Here is a 22,422-nt window from a genome sequence, read left to right on the forward strand (position 1 = left end):
TGCACTCCAGTCTGGGCGACAGAGTGAGACTCCAACTCAAAAAAAAAAATTTTTTTTAATATTTTTAAAGCAAAAAAAAGTACGCATGTGTGTCTGTACACGCTCATGCACTCAGAGTTACAAAGGTGTCTTACTGTGTTTGAGGGTTTACAAGTTTACTTTTCCACTGAAGTACAGACCATCAAGCAGTTCAGTCCCTGGGTACAGCTCTTTAAACACATTACCATTTTCTGTTTTTACTGAATTAAGTATTTTGAGTTAATTGGGTATTTATTCTATTCAGTTCAAAACTTTCTTTAAATGCTATCTAAATGAACTTTTGTCTGGAGACAAAAAAATGAAGTCTTCAATTTTTTGAGATTTTTAACAATTCCCTTACACTGTTGTTTTTCAACCTCTTTCTCTTTTAACACATACCTTAACTTAATATTGCTTGTAATCTCAAAACATTAAATACTGTTACAGAAAAAATAAGCACGTTGGAGGAAAAGCATTGCTTTAAAAAAAAAAAAAAAAATACATAGTCCAGGCTCCGTGGCTCAGTCTGTAATCCCAGCCATTTGGGAGGCCGAAGCAAGAGGATTGCCTGAGCCCACAGGTTCAAGACCAGCCTAGGCAACATGGTAAGACCTTGTCTTTACAATAAATAAAAAAATTAGCTGGGTGTGATGGCACATGCCTGTAGTTACAGCTACTTGGAAGGCTGAGATAGAAAGATCACTGGAGCCCAGCAGGTCAACACTGGGGTAGCCGTGAGTGTGCCACCACACTCCAGCCTGGGCGACAGAGTGAGACTCCAACTCAAAAAAAAAAAAAAAACTGCATATACTACCTCTCTATATGTTCTCCTGTTTTCCCCCAAGATTCTTATATACTATTTCACCTTTTGTATTCACTTTATTGACACAGTTTGAAAAATCACAACTGAATTCCACACTAACAGTATTCATACTCTGGGAGAAAAGCTAAAGGATGGCTAAGATTGGAATATTCCAATATACTCCTCAGAGTACAGAAAAAATAATTAGGCCTTATTCAACAATTTTTATGTAAAACTTAACATGTACTAGGATTCGTGTCGCATTCCCTAGTCCCCAGCATGTGTACCCAGACTGGTCTTTGGAAACGTTATTATCTGGTAATATAAATGATTTAATTTACTAATTATATAATTATAATTTAACACAGAGTATAGATTTGTAAAATGTAGTTAGAGAATAAAGCACAAAACCACACAGAGGTATTATTATTATAAAGGTATTGACCCAACCACAGTCTAGCCCAACACTCATTCCTGGAAACACAAATGGGAATCTAAAGAAATAAGGCATAAGACTTTTGTGTTGCATTCTGAGATGCTATAGAGCTGAAAGCCCACTAACATATTGTATAGATTGCCAATGAGGTAAGAAACTATAAAGCAGATTAGGGATTTCATGTGTGTCCCTGCACATAACCTACACCGAAATACAGAAGGAAAAAAATGTAAAAGGCAGTCATATCTAAGATACTTATTCTGGAAGGCTCTCTTGTGTTTGGTATTAACTTAGGATTCACTATAGGTTTTGGGCCAAGACATGCAAATGTTCCTATTTGCCAGTCAGCAGTTCCTGATATGAGGGAACTAATAGACTCTTTGTGAAAGAACCCAGTAATAAGTAATCTATAAGTAGTTGTTAATCCTAAATTCATTCTTTTCATGTAATGGCACAGGTGGTTTGAATATGCCCCCTGCATATTCACCTAAAATCAGTATTGTGGGAATTAGTGATTGCAGTCATGGGCTCCTGATAAAAGGATAGTTTTGGTCCCTGTTTGTCTCACCTGCTTGCTTACCCTTCTGCCATGGAAAGACCCCGCCAGACACCAATGTCATGCTCTTGAACTTCCCAGTCTCCAGAACTATGAGCCAAATAAACATCTGTTCTTTATAAATTACCCAGTCTCTGATTTTCTGTATTAGCAACAGAAAGTAGATGAAGACATCCAGTGAATACATGCTGCCTTGATAGCCTCCTTATTTAAAATTTCATCAGTCAGTGCTATCTTCTCCACCACATTTGTTTTTCTGTGAGAAAATGTCAATAGCAGAGTCTAGTCTTTGTTGCTAATGAGGCTCTGGTTAAAATTTTGGTTCCACCACTTATTTGGCTATATGACATTTGATGAATTATTTATCCTCTTAGAGCCTGGCTCCTCGTTTGTAAAACAAGGCAATGGTTACCAGAGGTGATGTTCATTGTAAGCTAAACTATATTCCCTCAAAATTTGTGTTGAATTTTGTCCTAACCCACAGTACCTTAGAAAGTAATCTTATTTGGAGATAAGGTCTTTAAAGAGGTGATTAAGTTAAGTGAGGCTGTTAGGGTGGGCCCTAATCCAATCTGCCTGGCATCCTTATAAGATGAGGAAATTTGGACATGCAAAGAGACACAAGGGGTGTGTGTGCACAGAGAGACAATCATGTGAAGAGGCAGCTGTCTCATAAGCCAAGGAGGGAAGTCTCAGAGGAAACCACCCTGACAGCACCTTTCGCTTGGACTTATAGCCTTCAGAAATATGAGAAAATAAATTCATGTTATTTAAGCCACCCAGTCTACAGAATTTTGTTATGGCAGCCCTCAAACTAATGCATTGTTTTGTATCCGACACCACCTGGCAATAGGTATATCAACAGATCATGTCACTTGAATGATTGAAAGGCCTTACTTTCATTTTGAAATAGTTTTCTGATAAAACATCTGGAAAATGGCAGCAGTTTTTGTTTTAATTTCACTTTTCAAAGTTTGGGTAATTTCTCCCCTCATTGAGTGTGAAATATGATCTCATCATCATAACCAAGAGGAAAACATAAGTGATTAATAGCATCTTAATAACTTTCATATGGGTTTTATAATTCCGTCATTCTTTGTATCTATCTCTTACTAGTTTAATTTCATTACTTATCTACTTTAATATTTCAGATCAAGGAGTATTGTTCCATTTGGTTGTTTCTTTTTCTCATCACAGTAGCTTTGAGAGTTAAGAGAATACTATTTATCTATCAAATTAATTTCCAGAGGGTTCGGGGAAATGGGAAAGGTTCATGATCTTTATTAAATACCTACTATGAGCCAGGCACTTTATATATTGTACATGCCTTCTATATTTTAATTCTTGACAACCCTTTCAGGTTTAATGGTATTATACCCATGTTCCAGATGTAGAAACTGAAACTCAAAGAGTTAAAAGTCACAGAACTATTATATGGTAGAGCAAGGATTTCAACTCAAATGTGCTGCTTTTCAGACGGAACTATTTCTGCTCTTTGATTAAATTATCACCTTTAGTCTGGGTTAGGGTTTATACCTAATTTATTTGGAACTGTAAAGAAAAAGTTTTCTGAATTTTAGGGAGAGAAAAGGAACAAATTTTTTCAGGTTTTTTTAAAAATTGTTTTTATAGAGACAGGGTCTCTCTCTGTTGCCAGGCAAGAATGCAGTGGCATGATCATAGCTCACTGTAATCTTAAACTCCCAGGTTCAAGTGATCCTCCCACTTCAGCCTCTCGAATAGTTAAGACTACAGGCTCAAGCCTCCACACCTGGCTAATCTTATTTATTTGTTGAGACAGGATCTGGCTATGTTATCCAGGCTTGTCTCAAACTCCTGGTCTCAAGTGATCCTCTTGCCTTGATCCCCCAAAGTGCTGGAATTACATGCCTGGCCCCTAATTTCTTGAATGCATATAGTCTGCCTTCTTCAGTACCATCTTGTCCTAGCTCCTTGCCACTCAAGTGAAATCTTATGACTGAGAAGATTCTTTAATGTTTGTAAGATACTACCTAAACTAACCATGTAATCACATCTAATCTTGAGAATTATTAGCTATTTTTAAAAAAGATTTTAATGCTCTTGAGACTATTCTTTTTAAAAATCCTACCCTTTTTTCTCTGTTTGGGAACTCAAAACACATAGGTTTAAAGAACTGACCTAAGAATACAAGGTGGTTTTTCAAAACCCTCTTGAAATTATTAAAAATTCCATCTGAGGTACCAAGAACTATAGAGTTGAGTTCCTTGGAGATGGATCTAATTTCAGTTAATATATTCATTGATTCTTAAAGACTATAGCAAGTAGGATGTCAGTCAAAAATGAAAGATATTGGAAAATTCTTTGAAAGATTATGTTTAATTTTAATTTGGTGGGGGAAGGAGCTGTCATGTCAAAGAAAAAAGTAAAAACTAATTTATACATGAAAGGAGAATCCAATTCCAGAATATACAACAGGGACTCTAAAAAGGTTTTTTATCTAATAGAATTCCAATCTATAGCATGATCTTTTTTTATAAGCTAGGATCCACATGCTTATCACATAACCAATCAAATTGTCACATTTTAAGAAGGCATGAGTGTAGTTATCTGGAAGTGAATTAAGTGAATCAAAGGATAACAACGACTGTCTTATATTCCCAGTCTTAAGAAAAAAATATTGAGGTTAACTAGATTTGTTCAATCAGAAGGAAAGATGAAAGGGAGACATAAAGAACTATGCTAATTATTCTCATCTGTCAGTAAAAGTAGAGCAAAAAAAAAGTATTAATTTAAGTTAGATATCAAGGAGCTTTTAAAAAATTATAACTACAACTAGCTACTTGAAAGTGCCCAAAGAGATTCTAGAATGATCCACCCTTCATATCATCAAGCTGACATCTTTATACTCATCGTTTTCAAGTACTACAACAGGCCGGACATGGTGGCTCACATCTATAATCCCAGCACTTTGGGAGGCTGAGGTGAGAGAGTTGCCTGAGCTCATGGATTTGAGACCAACCTGGGCAACTTGGTGAGACCTCATCTCTACAATAAATTTTAAAAAATTAGCCAGGCGTGGTGGCCTGTGCCTGTAGTTCCAACTACTTGGAAGGCCAAGGTGGAAGGATAGGATAGCCTGAGCCCAGCAGGTCAAGGCTGCAGTGGCCGTGAACATGCCACTGCACTCCAGTCTGGGCAACGGAGTAAGACTCCAACTCAAAAAAATAAAAAGAAAATAAATAAATAAAGTGCTACAGCAGAATTAAATCTATCTGATGCAAGAGACTATATTAAGGACAAGCCTCAGCTCCTTTCCTAGTCATAAGATTATAGAAAAGAAGACCACAAAGCAAGAAGGCTTTCAACCAAACACTTGCTGGAACTAGAACACTCTTGACAAAGCAGATTCCTTTCTGCACTAATAGCACAGCCTTATTTGTTGCATTTTCTGGGAAAGTGACTCCATTATGTAAACTCAGGGATGAGAATTCACTCTTGATTTAATTAAATCCAAGAAACAAAATGAGATGTCCAATGGGATTCTTTAGTTTGATTCTTTTACTTTTGCCTCTACAAAGCAGAATGTAGATAGTAATAAATGTATAGTTTCTTAAATTTGTTATCAGCTTTACTTTTCTGGAAATCATTGGAGGAGTTTATTAAAGAACATAGTAGTCCTCCCTTATCTGTGGATTTCCTTACTAAGGTTTCAGTTCCTACAGTCAGCTATAGTTCAGATATATTAAATGGAAAATGCCAGAAATAAACAATTCATACATTTCAAACTGCATGCCCTTCTAAGTAACATGATGAAACCTTGCAGGTCCCACTTCAGTCTGCCCAAGACATAAAGCATATCCAGGCTGTCTTCACTACCCATCTGTTAGTCACTTAGTAGTCATCTCTGTTATCAAATCAACTGTTTTGGTATAGCAGTACTTGTGTTCAGTAACTCTTATTTTACTTAATAATGACCCCTAGGCATAAGGGTGGCAATACTGGCAATGCAGACATGCCAAAGAGAAGATGTAAAGTGCTTTCTTTAAGTAAAAAGGTGAAATTTCTTGACTTAATAAGTAAAGAAAAAAATCATGCTGAGGCTACTAAGGTCTACAGAATTTCCCACCCCTGAAATTCTGAAGAAGGAAAAAGAAATTATGCTAGTTTTGTTGTTGCACCTCAAACTGCAAAAGTTAGAGCAACAGTGTGTGATACACATTTGGTTAAGATGGAAGCAGCATGAAATTTGTGGGTAGAAGAACTGAAGAAAGGCATGTTCTGATTGATAGGAGTTGAATTAGGTACTATCATTGGTTTCAGGCATCTGCTTGGGGGTCTTGGAATGTATTCCCCAAGGAAAAGGGGTATTTCTAACCTTTTTTTTTTTTTTTTTTTTGAGTTGGAGTCTCACTGTCGCCCAGACTGGAGTGCGGTGGCCGGGCTGCTGGGCTCCAGCAGCTTTCCAAGTAGTTGAAACTACAGGCGTGTGCTACCACGGCCGGCTAATTTTTTTGATTTATTGTAGAGATGAGGTCTCATCTGCCCAGGCGGGTCTCGAACCCGTGGGCTCAGGGAATCCACTCATCTCAGCCTCCCAAAGACATGGGATTACATGCTGACCACTGAGCCCGGCTTTTTTTTTTTTAAATCAGTGTTGCCCAGGCTGGAATGCCGTGGAATAATCGTGGTTCACCAAGCCTAAATCTCCTAGACTCAGGCCATTCTTCCGTCTCAGCCTCCCAAGAAGTTGGAACTATGGACATGTGCAACCGTACCCAGCTAATTTTTTTACATTTTGTAGCAACAAGGTCTCGCTCTGTTGCCCAGACTGGTCTTGAACTCTTGGTTTCAAACAGTTCTCTCAGCTCAGCCTTCCGAATTCCAGCACCTAGCCATTTGTAGCTTTAATGAGCCAAGTGTGTGTTTAAAGACCTTTTTTAAAAAATAAGCTATTATGATAACAATAGTTAGTCTCCACTATAGAAAACCTGTTTTTATATTTGGTTTCAATAACACAGTTCTTTTATTAGTACATTTTTTAAAAAGAAGCATAAAGCACTTAGTCAACGTGTGCTGCCTTATCCTTATAGAACCACTCTGGTGGGGAAAGGCCATAGCACACATCATTTTCCCAAAAATAGGGAAAATTAAAAAGGAATCTGTTACTTTCACCAGAAACTTAGGTAGTTAAAACAGCATTGTAAGTTGTGGGGAAATAGGAAAATGACAGGTTTAGTATGTTCCCATCATCATTCCTCCAGGAAAATCTTCTTGCCTCCTAAATAATGTCTTTATTCAAAAAATATATGTTTGTATTTCTTCTTTAAAGTTATTTGTTTTGACACCTTATTTTTTAAGTCCACACATTTGTTTTTCTCAAATCAGTTTTAACAAACTGGATCAGTACCATGATCTATTCAACCTAGTAGTCTTTCTTTGCCTAGGGCACAAAGGGATTTTTTTTTTTTTTTTTTTTTTGAGTTGGAGTCTCACTCTGTTGCCCACTCTGCAGCCTCAACCTGCTGGGCTCCGGCAATCCTTCCGCCTCAGCCTTCGAAGTAGCTGAAACTACAGGCGCACGCTACCAAGCCCGGCTAATTTTTTTGATTTATTGTAGAGATGAGGTCTCGCCAAGTTGCCCAGGCGGGTCTCGAACCCGCGGGGTCAGGTAATCCACTCACCTCAGCCTCCCAAAGGCGCGGGATTACAGGCTGAGCCACCGAGCCCGGCCACAAAGGGATTTTTAAGGAAGTAATCATTTCTTTAAAAATTAGTTATATGTGTATAGAGATCATAGAATAAAAATTTAATTTTCCTAAATAGTTTTGGTTTTTGGGGGGGGTTTTTTGGGGTTTTTTTGAGTTAGAGTCTCACTCCGTTGCCCAGACTGGAGTGCAGTGGCCGCTCCCAGCCACCGCAGCCTCAACCTGCTGGGCTCCGGCGATCCTTCCACCTCAGCCTTCCAAGTAGCCGGAACTACAGGCGTGGACTACCACGCCCAGCTAATTTTTTGATTTATTGTAGAGATGAGGTCTCGCCAAGTTGCCCACGTGGGTCTCGAACTCGCGGGCACAGGCAATCCACTCACCTCATCCTCCCAAGGCGTGGGATTATAGGCTGAGCCACCTAGCCCGGCTCTTAAATAGTTTTTATAGACATTCACCCATGTGTTAATATCAGCATTCTTTAAAACTAATTATATTTTTTCTGTATGTACATCATGGAGTGATCAGGCCAATATCTTGCCCTGATAAGATCAGATTAGCTCTAGGGAGAGCTAATTTAATAGGAAGATATACAAAATCCAAAGACTAAAACTCTGATTTAATGTTTTACAATTCCCTTTGCTCTCTCCACCTTAAGTTTGCTATTACTTGTAGATTCTCTAGCTGTAAAATCAGACAGAAAATACTATACAGTCATGAGTCACTTAATGACAGGGATATGTTTTGAGAAATGCATCTTTAGGCAATTTCATTGTTATATGAACATCATCAACAAACCTAGATGGTAGAGCCTACCATACACCTAGGCTGTATAGTATAACCTATTGCTTCTAGGTTACAAACCTGTGCAGTGACTGTGCTAGCCAATTGTCACAAATAGTATTTGTGTATAAACATATCTAAACTTGGAAACAGCACAGTAAAAATACACAGTAAAAATACCGTAAAGGATAAAAAATGCCCGTATAAGGTACTTACCATGGATGGAGCTTGAGGACTGGAAGTTGCTTTGAGTGAAGCAGTGAGTGAGTGATGAGTAAATGTGAAGGTCCAAGACATTTGCTGTACCTCACCCTACTGTAGATGTTATATACACTGTATACTTAGGGTTTACTAAATGTATAAAACAAAATAAGTGTGCTACAATGTCATAACGTCACTAAGCTACAGGAATTTTTCAGTCTTATTATAGTTGTTTTTTTTTTTTTTTTGAGTTGGAGTCTTACTCTGTCGCCCAGGCTGGAGTGCAGTGACACGCTCACGGCCACCCCAACATCGACCTGCTCAGGTGATCCTTCTGTCTCAGCCTTCTAAGTAACTGGAACTACAGGTACATGCTACCACACCCGGTTAATTTTTTTTTTTATTGTATTGTAGAGATGAGGTCTTACCAAGTTGCCCAGGCTGTTCTTGAACCCGTGGGCTCAGGCAATCCCCTCATTTCGGCCTCCCAAAGTGCTGGGATTACGGGCTTCAGCCACCACACCTGGCAAGTTTTATTATAATCTGATGGAATCACTGCCATATACGAGTATGTAGTCTTTCACTGACTGAAACCTGCTTATGTGGCACATGATTGTATATGGTAGAGTGCCCTTGGTGATATAAAGCTCCTTGGTCATTGTGAATGTAACTTTAATAATAACTTGATAATTATTTTGTAAAAATATATCAAAAAATGCTCTTTTGGCCGGGCGTGGTGGCTCAGTCTTTAATCCCAGCACTTTGGGAGGCCGAGGTGAGTGAATTGCCTGAGCCCGGCGGATTCGAGACCTCTCCGGGCAACTTGGCGAGACCTCATCTCTATAATAAATAAAAAACTAGCTGAGTGTGGTAGTGTGTGCCTGTAGTTCCGGCTTCTTGGAAGGCTGAGGCGGAAGGATAGCTGGAGCCCAGCAGGTCAGCACTGGGGTGGCCATGAGTGTGCCACTGCCCTCCAGCCTGGGCGACAGAGTGAGACTCCAACTCAAAAAAAAAGGTGCTTTCTTGGTTTCATCTCTTTTGGAGAATGGATGGAAAGTTTTTTCCACCCCAGCATCGACCTGCTGGGCTCAGGTGATCTTCCACCTCAGGCTTCCAAGTAGTCGGAACTACAGGCACACACTACCACACTCAGCTAATTTTTTATTCATTGTAGAGACGAGGTCTCGCCAAGTTGCCCAGGCGGGTCTCAAATCCACAGCCTCAGGCAATCCACTTGCCTCAGCCTCCTAAAGTGGAGGGAAAGTTTTGAGTGATACTTTGTTGCTTAAATACATTATGTAGGCATTTTTAAAAATATGGAATGCTAGCCGGGCTCAGTGACTCAGCCTGTAATCCCACGCTTTGGGAGGCTGAAGTGAGTGGATTGCCTGAGCCCGCGGGTTCGAGACCCGCCCGAGCAGCTTGGCGAGACCTCATCTCTACAATAAATCAAAAACGAGCCGGGCGTGGTAGCGCGCATCTGTAGTTCCAGCTACTTGGAAGGCTGGGGCGGAAGGATCCCCGGAGCCCAGCAGGTCGAGGCTGCGGTGGCCGGGAGCGGCCACTGCACTCCAGTCTGGGCGACAGAGTGAGACTCCAACTCAAAAAAACAAAATAAAAAATGGAATGCTTCACGAATTTGCATGTCATCCTTATGCAGGGGCCATGCTAATTTTCTCTGTATCGTTCCTGTTTTAATATTTATGCTGCGAAAGCAAGCACTGGGCAAAAATTTTTAAAGGCACTTTTGAATCTGACCTTTCAGATTGATCATTAAAGTGCAGAAGACTATTAGAGATTGATATTTTCTTTAATTTGCAAATAGCTTTGGAATTCCAAAGTCAATGATGTTAGTGATGCCTTTGTAATACCGGGCAATCCCCAGGATTTTCCTGTCATCACATATCTTTAACATTACATTCTAAGTTCATTTTAAACTGGCCATAAGATAAAAAGAGCTCATAAATAAGTCATGAAGATTTGATCTTTCTCTAGTGGAAACTTGTTGTCAGTCTATCATTGGAAGAGTCGTAGCAACATTTTGTAATAGAACACAGGTGCTTCTCAGTTTATGAATGATCTCTAACAGAGTATAAAAACTTTATAGGTCATTTATTGGAATTCAAAAAGGAGGAATAGTTAAATGTTTAGTCTCACACACAACAGAATATTTAACTTAGAAATTTAATACAGTGAAAAAGAAAAATAGTGTAGGTTTCTCCAAGACCTCCCTGAGCCTATGGGCAGATCAGATTTGCCCTCTAGAATTTAAGGGCATTCTAAAATAAAGAATGAGGGCTAATGAGTGGCAAGAAGCTTGTTTTTCCCTTTTTTCTTCTTCTTCTTATAACTAAGTTGACCTCACTTAACTAGTAGATCTAATTTTTTTCTTTCTTTGAAGAAAAGGAGGTTTAAAAACATAGCTTTAGCCTCTGACTTGCTATATAGCATTAGAAGACTCTAAGGAGTCTAGACAGTGTCTTAGGAATCAGAGCCAGCTTTGCAGTAATTTGTGAATAAATAATGCATTACATGCAGCCTGCTGAATTTATGCTCTGAGCAAATGCCACTTTAGAGGATCATATATTACATCAGGTTATTATCATCTAAATTCAGTTAACAGTACAGAAATGATTATTTGTCAAGTCTTTTTATTTCTCATATTTTTCTTATTAATAAATGCTTTTTCTCCCTCCCCACTCACACTCTCCTTACTTGTTTTGTTATCAATCTACCACAACATTAGCATTTTTTTCTTATTAGAGCTACTTGGACTAATGAAATATACATTACTTCAGTTATTTCTAAGCATTAGAGAGAGAGGGAAAGATCGTGCAAAATAGAAACAAAAGTGTATTCTAGGAAAATAGAGCAACCAGTGCAAAGAAGGGAGGAAATAAGAGAAAGATGGTGTTTCCAGGGAAACAAAAACAAAAGGCAGTAGCCAGGGCACAAAGTGCATTGTATCTGCTCTGGAAATTTTGGTCACTTTGTCCTCAAAGTTATAGGGAACCATTGAAAGGTTTAAAGAGAAAAGTGGTATGATCAGATTTGGATTTTTTAAAAGATCAGTCTAGCAGCACTGTAGAGTATAGATTAGCAAAGAAGGAAAACAGATAGTTATTGCAGTTGTCCAAGGAGAAAATAAGGTAGTCTTAGGAAGGGGAGAGAGAGAAAGGAGTAGGTTTGAGAGATCTTAAAGAAAAGATTCTAGACCTGCCACAGTGATTCATGCCTATAATCCCAGCACTTTGGGAGGCTGAGGTGAGAGGATTGCTTGAGCATGCGGGTTCAAGATCAGCCTGGGCAACTTGGCAAGACCTCATCTCTACAATAAATTAAAATATTAGCCGGACATGGTGGCACATGCCTTTAGTTTCAGCTACTTGCTAGGCTAAGGTGGAAGGATCACCTGAGCCCAGCAGGTCAAGGCTGAGGTGGCCGTGAGCATGCCACTGCACTCCAGCCTGGGAGACAGTGAGACTCCAACTCAAAAAAAAGAAAAGGTTCTTCAGAATTTGGTAGTTGGGCCGGGCTCAGTGGCTCAGCCTGTAATCCCAGCGCTTTGGGAGGCTGAGGTGAGTGGATTGCCTGAGCCCGCGGGTTCGAGACCCGCCTGGGCAACTTGGCAAGACCTCATCTCTACAATAAATCAAAAATTAGCTGGGCATGGTAGCGCGCACCTGTAGTTCCAGCTACTTGGAAGGCTGAAGTGGAAGGATCACCAGAGCCCAGCAGGTCGAGGCTGCAGTGGCTGGGAGTGGCCACTGCACTCCAGTCTGGGTGACAGAGTGAGACTTCAACTCAAAAAAAAAAAAAGAATTTGGTAGTTGGTGTGAAAGAGTAGAATTCTAGGTATTGCCATTCACTGAGATAGAGAACATAAGAGAAGTAGGTTTGCAGAAAGAAGTGTTGAGTTCTGCCTTAGACATTTTGTGTTTGAAGTACAGTACTTGTGAGCTACGTTGATAGCTTTGTCTAAAAGCAATTGGATATGTAGATTTGACAATCAGACTGGTGAGATATGGTTGGAGTTAAAGACACAAGATTACTAGCATTTAGGGCTATGTTGATGCAGTGGGAATTGATGAGCTCACTCAAGGATGGTGTATATTTACTTGAAGAAAAAAAGAAAGCCAGGGACAGAATACTGTCCTTCTATTTAAGCTGCACAGAATAGAATAAAAGGAGCCTCAGAAAGATGAGCCAGAGGTCAAAAGGAGAGTCTCTGCCAGACCACCTCATATCCAGCTAGGGAACTGAAACACAAGAGTAAAGGAACAAGGAAACCAATGGTATTGGTGAGATAATGTTTTGGTTTTTTGGGGGGAGGGGGCTTGTTTTTTTGTTTTAATTGGAGTCTCACTGTCGCCCAGGCTGAAGTACAATGGCATTCTCACGGCCACCGCAGCCTCGACTTACTGGGCTCAGGTGACCCTTCCGCCTCAGTCTTCCAAGTAGCTGGAATCACAGGCATGTGCCACCATGCCTGACTAATTTTTTCGATTTATTGTAGAGACGCGGTCTTGCCATGTTGTTCAGGCTGGTCTTGAACCCCTGAGCTCAGGCAATCCTCTCGCCTCTGCCTCCCAAAGTACTGGGATTACAGGCTTGATTCACTGCGCCCGGTGCAGTGAGATGATATTTAAAAGAGACAGCTATACGTGCAGTGGCTTACACCTGTAATCCCAACACTTTGGGAGGCTGAGGAGGGAGAATCACATGAGGCCAGGAGCTTAAAACCAGCCTGGTCATCATAGTGAGACCTTGCTTCTACAAAAATAAAAATAGGGCTGGGCACAGTGGCTCACACCTATGATCCCAGTACTTTGGGAGGCCGAGGTGAGAGGATAGCCTGAACCCATGGGTTCAAGATCAGCCTGGGCAACTTAGCAAGACCTCATCTCTACAATAAATCAAAAATTTAGCCAGGCGTGGTGGCACATGCCTGTAATTCCAGCTCCTTGGAAGGCTGAGGCAGAAGGATCTCCTGAGCCCAGCAGGTTGAGTTTACAGTGGCCATGAACGTGCCACTGCACTCTAGCCTGGGTGACAGAGTGAGACTCCAACTCAAAAGATAAATAAATAAAGATAATAAAAATAAAAAAATTTGTTCCAGCTACTAAGAACCTGAGGCAAGAGTATTGCTTGAGCCTAGGAGTTCAAAGTTACAATCCACTATGATCTCACCACTACACTCCAGCCTGGGTGACAAAGTGAGACCCTGTATCTAAAAGAAGAAATAAAAAAGGAAATGTTTTCAGCTTCAGTGTCACATTTCTAGTGCTACCTCCCTGGCCATGTTATTTAAAATTGACCCTTTCCTCTATGCAAGGGTTCATGAGAATAGGAACTGTGTGTTTTGTTCACCTGGACCATGTTCAGCACAGAGAAGGTACACAGTAAATATTTGTCAAAATACTAATCAGCATACAGTAATGTTATTTGAATTTTTATCTCTGTGATCTTGGGAACCTTAATTTGTTGTATAGGATTGAGATAATACCTCACAGACTTGTAAGGAGGACTTCCTGAGACAAGAAAGCACCCAGGACCAGGGCACAGTGCCTTTCACCTGAAATCCCAGCACTCTCAGAGACCAAGGCAGAAGAGTTGCTTGAGCCCAGAAGTTCAAGACCAAGTTGGGCAACATAGCGGGACCTCGCCTCTAACAAAAATTAAAAAATTAGCCGGGCATGGAGCATGTGCGTATAGTCCCAGCTACTTGGGAGACTGAGGTGGAAGGATCACCTGAACCCAGAAGGTTGAGCCTGCAGTGAGCCATGATCATACTACTGCACTTCATACACAGTGAGACCCCGACTCAAAAACAAAACAAAACAAAACCCAGTGCAATACCTGTCACACTTGGTGCATTCTTGGAGGATTTACTCATTTATTTATCCATTCATTACCATCTGTTTGTTCTTTTGGTGCACTTACCATTGAACTGCTTCACAGAGCTCCTCCCAGAAACTTCTGGTGTCTTCTGTACTTCTTTCATTATTAAAAAAAAAAAAGAAAAGGAAGATTTTTAACCTATATTTCCTGGCATCTCTGTTCAGTTTCTTTTTTTTTTTGTAGTCAGTCTCTCACTCTGTCACCCAGACTGGAGTGCAGTGTCACACTCATGGCCATCACTGCCTCAACATGCTGGGCTCAGGTGATCCTTCCAAGTAGCTGAAACCACAAGTGTATGCCGCCATGCCCAGCTAATTTTTTTATTTATTGTAGAAACAAGGTCTTGCCACGTTGCCCAGGCTCCTCTTGAACCCCTGAGCTCAGGCAATCCTCTCACCTCTGCCTCTCAAAATGCTAGGATTACAAGCATGAGCCACTGCACCCAGCTTCTGTCCTTCCTTAATACTCTTTGCAGTTTTTTACCCATTACAATTTGAAAACCAAGCCTGGCGTGGTGACTTATGCCTATAATCCCAGCACTTTGGGAGGCTGAGGCAAGAGGACTGCCTGAGGTTCGAGACCAGCCTCGGCAACTTGGCAAGACCTCATCTCCACAATAAATAAATAAATTAGCCGGGTGTGCATGCCTGTAGTTCCTGCTACTTGGAAGGCTGAGGTAAAAGGATTGCCTGAGCCCAGCAGGTCTAGGCTGCGGTGGCCATAAGCATGCCACTGCACTCCAGTCCGTGACAGAGTGAGATTCCAACTCAAAAAAAAAAAAATTAAAAGACTTCCAGAAAATTGCCTGCATCACAGTCATTATGTTGATTAGATTTTAATCCCAAATCAGTGATTTCCATTATATCAAACTGGAAACATAAATGAGGTGTTTTAAATTCATTGTGCTAGAATATGTCAGTCAGTGAGATGTTTGATAATATTTTCCAAATTTCCAAGTAGATATATTATGGAGCATGATGTCAGAAATTAAGGAAGAAACTGAAGTTTCCTTGAATACAGAATTGGTTGCTTTCTCCTTATTGGACATCATGCCATTAATACAGACTGTTGCTGTCATAATTGCTAACTATAAATATGCTATGAATAATATTAATATGCTATTATTTTCTTTCCAATGTAGAAATACTTTTCATGGATTTTCTATGCTAGTAAGTTGGCAAAGAGCAAACTGAGGAGTCTGGAAGCATCTTATTTGCTGTAGTGGAATTACTTGACCCATTTGGTGGTTTTTTTGTTGTGGTAATTATTGTTTGTCTCCTCCTTCTTCCCCTCTCCTTTTTCTTTCTCTCTCTCTCTCTCTCTCTCCTTTTCATCCTCTTCTCTGGTAAAATCCTATTTAGAATGAAATAAAATTAGTAGGGTAAATTTAATTTGACAATTGCTCTTGTCTAAGTAAAGTGACTGATGATTTGACTCCAGCTCTAGTACACCGCTAGTACACATTCCTACTCAGGGTCTGGTGATTTGGGTTTTTGTTTGTTTTTTAGCATCTACCTCTGGACTTCTTAAAATGTGAGATAATATATTTTTCTTCTTATTTATGCCATTTTGAATTGTATTCTGCTACTAATAGTAAAAAAAAAATCCTAATTCAGCTATTGAAAATCCTTCTCCAAGCATCCTATTCCCACTTCTTTGAATGTTCTTCCCACAGATACACAGCTTGCTCCCTTACTTCCTCAGTCTGGTGATTCTTAAAAGTAGGAAGATGTTTTTTGGGTTTTTTTTTTTTAGTTGGAGTCTCACTTTGTCGCCCAGACTGGAGTGCAGTGGCCGCTTCCGGCCACCGCAGCCTCGACCTGCTGGGCTCCAGTGATCCTTCCGCCTCAGCCTTCCGAGTAGCCGGAATTACATGCGCTACCATGCCCAGCTAATTTTTTTTTTGTGATTTTATTGTAGAGATGAGGTCTCGCCTGCCCAGGCGGGTCTCGAACCCGCGGGCTCAGGCAATCCACTCACCTCAGCCTCCGAAAGGCGCAGGATTACAGGCTAAGCCACTGAGCCCAGCTGGAAGATGGTTTTTAACTTACCCTTCCCTCTCAAAGTGGAGCTCTACAACTCTGCTTTAGTTACCTATTGTTGTATAAGAAATTACCTTAAAACTTAGCTTAAAACATCAAACATTTATCATATCACATAGTTTCTAAGTGACAATCTACAAGCAGCTTAGTTGGGGAGTTCTGACTGTCTTTCCTGAGGTTGTAGTCAAGATGTCAGCCAGAACTGCAGTCTTCTAAAAACTTGACTGAGGCCGGGCTCGGTGGCTCAGTCTGTAATCCCAGCACTTTGGGAAGTCAAGGCAAGTGGATTGGCTGATCCTGCGGGTTCGAGACCCACCCGGGCAACTTGGCGAGACCCCTCTCTACAATAAATCAAAAATTAGCCGGGCATGGTAGTGCGCGCCTGTAGTTCCAGCTACTTGGAAAGCTGAGACAGAAGGATCACTGGAGCCCAGCAAATCGAGGCTGCGGTGGCCGGGAGCGGCCACTGCACTCCAGTCTGGGTGACAGAGTGAGACTCTAACTCAAAAATAAAATAAAATAAATAAAATAAAAACTTGACTAAGTTGGAGGGTCTTCTTCATGCTCACTCACATGACTGTAGGCAGTTCCTCACTTTTTAAGCCTCATGGCTCTTGGGACATGGCAGCTGGCTTTCCACAGAGCAAGAGATCTGAGAGAAAATATGACCAAGGAGGAAGCCACACTGTCTATATAACTTAATCTCAGAAGTGACATTCCATCACTTCTGCCTTATTCTGTTGGTCACATAAATCATTCCTGATCAGTCGTGGAAAGAGATTACATAAGAGTGTGAATATTAGGAGTAGAAGAACATTGGAGGGCATCCATATACAGGCTACCACCTGTCTACACTCACCGCCTTTCCCTGGGTACAGGATTGGCCTTAGGAGGGCAGTGTCAAGACCATTTCCAGTGATAGGTACTGTGTGATAACTGTCTCAGGAACCTAGCACCATTTCTTTCTTTCCCAGCATTAGACTCATTGCAGAGACCACCCTAGAGGTCTGTCTTTCTACCTGATGATTTATTGATTTTACTTCAGATGTCTTGTTGCCTTTTTGTACCCCTAGCATTGTTCAGCGTCACTCCAGTCCTCACCCACAGTTCATTTTCTTTGAATCTAGTGAATAAAGAGTTGCAGCCTCATTCTCTTCCTTCCAAGAAGACACTGTGGTCCCAGTAGTCTTCGAGTACTGGATGTCAGTAGTCTCTCCCTGCATCACCAGATGTTGCCCTGTGCAGCTTTTGAATGGATGAGGAAAGTTCCTCCATGTCTGTAAGATTCCTTTTTTTGGTTCTGAGAGTGGTAGTTTAGTCCCTGGTTATGCTATGCACCATGGTTTATTACTGCCATTTGTGGCAGAAGTATTGGGCATTTTAAATAAATGCCATTTTATAGCCAAAGCAATGGAGTGTGTTTTAGTTTCCATGCTGGTGTTTTATTTCCTCAATTTGAGGAAAATGTCTGTTAAGATCACTTTGAAATTTAGTATGCATCATGAGAGTATCTTGTAGTTTTTTTTCTCTGTAATCTTTTTCCTTTTTCTTTTTCTTTTTGAGTCAGAATCTCACTCTGTCACCCAGGCTGGAGTACAGTGGCATGATCAGGCCACTGCATCCTCAGCCGGCAGGTCTCAGGCAATCCTTCCGCTTCAGCCTGCCAGGAAACTGGGACTACAGGTACACACCACCATGCCCAGCTAATTTATTAATTTATTGTAGAGATGAGATCTCACCAAGTTGCCCAGGCTGTTTTCGAACCCCTGGGATCAGGCATTCATCTCACCTTGGCCTCCCAAAGTGCTGTGATTACAGGCATGAGCTACCACACCCAGCCTTTCTCTGTGATTTTATAATAACCTTGGGAAATACCCACTGTGACAAATTGCTAGTGTGTTAAAATCTAATAGAATACTTTTTTACTCCAACTGTGTTCTCATGACACATAGAACATGATTCATATAAAAGTACTTGAATAATGTATCATTCAATAACAACCCCTCTGAATGTCTGAATTTTCTCTTTGGTCTAATGAACTCTGAACTTTTTGTTTTTTGTTTTTTTGAGTTGGAGTCTCACTTTGTCACCCAGACTGGAGTGCAGTGGCCGCTCCCAGCCACCACAGCCTCGACCTGCTGGGCTCCGGCGATCATTCCGCCTCAGCCTTGTGAGTGACCGGAATTACAGGCATGTGCTACCATGCCCGGCTGATTTTTTGATTTATTGGAGAGATGAGGTCTCGCTGCCCAGGCAGATCTTGAACCCGTGGGCTCAGGCAATCCACTCACCTCAGCCTCCCAAGGCACGGGATTACAGGTTGAGCCAACGAGCCCGGCTTGAACTCTGAACTTTTAAGCAGAAACTAGCTACTGTTCGATTTTCCTCTTACCTAATTTCCAGTTCTCCACTTAGTTGTAAACTCTTATCATCTGTGACACTAACCAAAAAAAATTAGAACAAACTCTGCTGTTCACAGAAGTTTAATCAGCTTACACTGAACTAGATTTTTCACAAAACTCCTTACATCTCTCATTAAGTAAACATGTATAAAATTGAATTTGACTGAGACTAGTTTTTTAGTTTTTATCTAAAGTAATGCTAGAATTTTTCCAGTGCTCAATAAATCGTACTGATTGGTTTACTGATTTTTGTCTTATACTGGCCCATGGTGGTTTTTTCTTTTCTCCATCTGGAAAGGTTAATTAAAACTCTCCTAGTATATCTCCATAGCTTGTCTTAAAGAATATTGTGGGCCGGGCTCGGTGGCTCAGCCTGTAATCCCAGCACTTTGGGAGGCCGAGGTGAGCAGATTACCTGAGCTCACGGGTTCGAGACTCGCCTGGGCAACTTGGCGAGACGTTGTCTCTACAATAAATCAAAAAATTAGCTGGGCATGGTAGCGCATGCCTGTAGTTCCAGCTACTTGGAAGGCTGAAGCTGAAGGATCGCCGGAGCCCAGCAGGCGAGGCTGCGGTGACCGGGAGCGGCCACTGCACTCCAGTCTGAGCGACAGAGTGAGACTCCAACTCAAAAAAAAAAAAAGAATATTGTGATATATTCTGCTAACTGTGAGTTTGAATTAAGTTTTATAGTTCACTTTTAATATCTATCTTTATCATCTGACAGGGTTATTATAGCTAGGGGAACAATCTTTTTGGTTTTTCTCACTTGTAAGTATGTATAACCTCAAATGTGATGTTAATGTGGTCTTGTATTTAATTTCTGCCAAAGAAAAATAATAAATTTGTAATGCTTGATCCAGTGAGTATACTAAGCCCATTTATTTGAATATGTAATCATTTACTCCTTAAAGTTAATCAGATTTTACACATACATTGTCAGCTGTGCCCAGGAGCTTACTTTCCCTAGCAAAACATAATTAATTTCAAACTGGTATAATGGGACACAACCTACAAGTCCCCTCTAAACCTGCTTTATAGAGGTCATCCAAAAAGATTCACCTCCCACTGAGGTCTCAGTAGTTACCAGGTCCATCTGTTAGAGGACTCCACAGGGCAGATCCTGAGAGGAGAGTAAAAGTTAAATGATTTCAGTAAATGGCTACCGCTAGGCTATAATTAGCATATGTCAAGCCTTATTTACGAGATAGCTTCAAATACAGTTATGCATTGCCTAACAAGGGATACATCTGGGAAATGCATCATTAGATGATTTCTTTGTGGGAACATTGTAGAGGGTTCCTACACAAACCTGGATGGTATAACTTATTGCTCCTGGGCTACAAATTTGTATGACATGTTACTGTACTAAACGCTGTGGGTTATTATAACACAATGGTAGGAAACTGTTTGTCTAAACATAGAAATGATATATTAAAAATGAGTTATTGTAATCTTATAGTTCCACCATCATATGGAACTCTCATTGACCAAAATTTCGTTATGTGACACATGACTGTATTGAAATACCTGCTTCTCTCTGCTGGTATGTGACAAAAGAATGTGTCATTTTCATATGTTACCATGGTGGCAAAATTTTAGTGTATTCAATTGGTTGACTCTGACTTAAAATACCAGTGAACTACTTTTCTGCCTCCAAACTGAAAACAGTGTAATACAACCTTGGCCTCATGTTTATGTGGCAGTCTTCTGGTATTGCAAGGTCATGCATAGCATGTATCTGTGCTGTCCATGCTTCCTAGATAATCTGAGGCTTGTTATTGCCTCCCAGATGCATGACAGCCTGAGGAGGAAGGGTGGGTATTTGAATTGTAGTAAAGAGATGGAATTGAGAATTACTAATATTAATATCTTCATCTTGTGTGCAACATCTAGCTCCAAATCAAATATCCTTGAACATAGGGGATCTCTGCTACCTTTGAGGGCTATAGAACATTAATAATTGCCACTGCTCCTATTTCCTTATTTGGTCATTCATTCACATTGATGTATTAGCTGTTGCAAATCTATTAGGACCCTAAGAAGAGAAGATGTTAAAAACAGTTTAAAGATTTAAGGAAGTATAATTTCAAAGTTAAGCATGAAACATTCCTAATTGGTGGAACTTTGTTTTGTTTTGAAGTCAGGGTCTCTCTCTTGCCCAGTCTGGAGTGCAGTAGCATGATCATGGCTCATGCAGCCTCAATTTCCTGGACTCAAGCAATCCTCCTGCCTCAGCCTCCCAAGTAATTGGGACCACAGGCACATACCACCACGCCCGGCTCACTTTTTTATTTATTGTAGAGATGAGGTCTCGCCAGGTTGTCCAGGTGGGTCTCGAACCCGCGAGCTCAGGCAATCCACTCACCTCAGCCTCCCAAAGGCGCGGGATTACAGGCTGAGCCACCAAGCCCGGCTCCCAGCACCATTTATAAAATAGGATGTCCTTTCCCCATTATTCATTTTTGTCAAATTTGCCAAAGATAAGCTGGGAGTCGCTTTCTTGGTCCTCTATTCTGTTCCATTGGTCTATTTTTGCACCAGTAGCATGCTGTTTTAGGTATTATAGCCTTGTTGTAAAGGCTGAAGTTGGGCAATGTGATACCTCTGGTTTTGTTCATTTTGCTTAGAATTGCTTTGGCTGTTTGGGTCCATTTTTGGCTCCATATCAATTTTAGAATTTTTTTTTTCTAATTCTGTGAGAAATGAAGCTGGTATTTTGACAAAAACAATATAAGAATAATAGAAGGTACTTTTCAATTTTGTGATACCTTTTCAATTTCTTTTTTTTTTGAGTTGGAGTCTCACTCTGTCACCCAGACTGGAGTGCAATGGCACGCTCCCGGTCACTGCAGCCTTGACCTGCTGGGCTCCAGCGATCCTTCCACCTCTGGCTTCCAAGTAGCTGGAACTACTTGGAAAAATTAAAACAAAAATAAAATAAATGGTGCTGGGAAAACTGGCTAACCATATGTAGGGTAAAGCTAGACCTCTATCTCTCAAGATTAACTCAAGATGAATTAAATTTAAATGTAAAACCACAAACAAGAAAAATCCTAGAAGAAAACTTAGGAAATGCTCTTCTGGCTATTGGCCTAGGCAATGAATTTATGACCAAGTCCTCAAAAGCAAACAACAAAAACCAAAATTGACAAGTTGGATCTAAGTAAAGAACTTCTGCACAGCAAAATAAAGTATTAGCAGAGTAATAGGGATCCTAAAGAATAAGAGAAAATATTTGCAAACTATGCATCTAACAAAGACTAATATCCAGAATCTATAAGGAACTTAAAGCGGCAAGAAAAAAACTTCATTAAAAGTGGGCAAATGAGCCGGGCACAGTGGCTCACGCCTATAATCCCAGCACTTTGGGAGGCTGAGGTGAGAGGATTGCCTGAGCTCATGGGTTCGAGACCAGCCTGGGCAACTTGGCAAGACCTCGACTCTACAATAAATCCAAAAATTAGCTGGACATGGTGGCACGTGCCTGTAGTTCCAGCTACTTGGAAGGCTGAGGCAAAAGGATCGCCTGAGCCTAGCAGGTTGAGGCTGCGGTGGCCGTGAGCATGCCACTGCACTCCAGCCTGGGTGACA

At 40.8% G+C, this 22,422-nt stretch overlaps 1 protein-coding gene across 5 annotated transcripts in view; it reads left to right on the top strand.

Annotated features, from left to right (window-relative positions):
- MICU1 (mitochondrial calcium uptake 1) overlaps nt 1–22,422 on the top strand; it is a 198,374-nt gene that overhangs the window by 108,041 nt on the left and 67,911 nt on the right. The window lies entirely within an intron of this gene.

This window comes from Carlito syrichta, unplaced genomic scaffold, assembly GCF_000164805.1.
Source record: "Carlito syrichta isolate Samal-C Ts95f unplaced genomic scaffold, Tarsius_syrichta-2.0.1 Scaffold254036, whole genome shotgun sequence".
NCBI classification, from domain to species: domain Eukaryota; kingdom Metazoa; phylum Chordata; class Mammalia; order Primates; family Tarsiidae; genus Carlito; species Carlito syrichta.